Genomic DNA, 1,573 nt, shown 5'->3' on the forward strand with positions numbered 1-1,573 from the left:
CCTTCTCCCTAACTGCCTGAAAGGGATCTAGAAGAGGACCTGCTCCAGGAGGGGAGCTCAGCACAGGCATCTGTAGTTTAATAGGAACTGGGTGGGAAGGACAGAGAGGACACTAGCAAGGCCCTCTGATCACAGTCCCATTGTTAAAGTTGTCCCAGCAAACATCTGTTGTCCATTCCATGTGAATTGCCTTCCTCCCCTTTCAAGTCCCAAACCACAACTCCCCCTCTCTCTTTAGCTCTGAATGGCACCTAAGCCTCAAATGCCCAGTCTGGCCTTGGGATTCTCATGGCACAATATAAATCTGTACTAATAAAAGGGTAATATGCAAATTGGTCACAACGCCCTCTCAATCACGACCAGATATGCTAATTAGTCACGACCAGTATGCAAATTGACCATCACTCCAACACACAAGATGGCCGCCTCCATGTGGCCATAGATGGCCTCCAGGGGAGGGCAGTTAGGGGCATCCAGGCCTCCAGGGGAGGACAGTAGGGGGCGACCAGACTGGCAGGAAAGTGGTTAGGGGGTGATCAGGCTGGCAGGCAGGCGAGTGGTTAGGACCAGAAGTCCTGGATTGTGAGAGGTATGTCCCAGAAAGGAGAGGGTGCAGGCTGGGCTGAGGGACACCACCCCCAGTGCATGAATTTCGTGCACAGGTCCTCTAGTACCTAATAAATCTCATGTGTAATAAATATGTCATGTTCAATGAAGGTGGCTGTTTGCTCCTGTTACCCTGTCTGGTGTTAATCTGATTTTAGTCTAGCCAGAAGACTTAGAAAGGTGTAAGGAAAATGTGTTTTCCACACCCACCCTGTGCTTTGCTTTTCCTGGTATTAAGGGGTCCAATGGCATGGGAGCATCATCAACCTCCTCATCAATAATCACAACGCCCAACTCTTAATTTTCATCACATTCCCTGAGATTCTACCCCTTCCCTGCCAATCAGACTTTGTCACAAGTGCTTGGACCTTAACCTGAGTGAAACCCAGAAGAAAGGTGGCAAAACCGATTTATAGGGGAAACCCACTAACTTTCTGTTTGCAGGGCCAGGACTAGTGCGAGGTGAGGAAGGCACTTGCCTTGGGTGCAACATTTAGTGGGGCACGAAAATGTTACTGTTATCATCACCCCGTTTTATAGCTCCATGGAAACTGAGGCAGAGGGGACATTGCTTGCCCAGAGTCCCACTGGGCGACAGTGCTGTTCACACACAGCCTTGCCCTCTGACCCGCAGTGCTGAGGGAGAGGGATAGAGAGTTAGAAACATCAATGAGAGAGAAACATCAATCAGCTGCCTCCTGCACACCCCCTACTGGGGATGTGCCCACAACCAAGGTACATGCTCTTGACCAGAACCGAACCTGGGACCCTTCAGACCGCAGGCCGATGCTCAATCCACTGAGCTAAACCGGTCAGGGCGACAATGTTACTGTTATCATCACCCCCGTTTTACAGCTCCATGGAAACTGAGGCAGAGGGGACATTGCTTGCCCAGAGTCCCACAGGGAGGCAGGGCTGTTCACACACAGCCTTGGCCTCTGACCCGCAGTGCTGGTCCGAGTTGGAC

This window comes from Myotis brandtii, unplaced genomic scaffold (assembly GCF_000412655.1).
Source record: "Myotis brandtii unplaced genomic scaffold, ASM41265v1 scaffold421, whole genome shotgun sequence".
Lineage (NCBI taxonomy): Eukaryota > Metazoa > Chordata > Mammalia > Chiroptera > Vespertilionidae > Myotis > Myotis brandtii.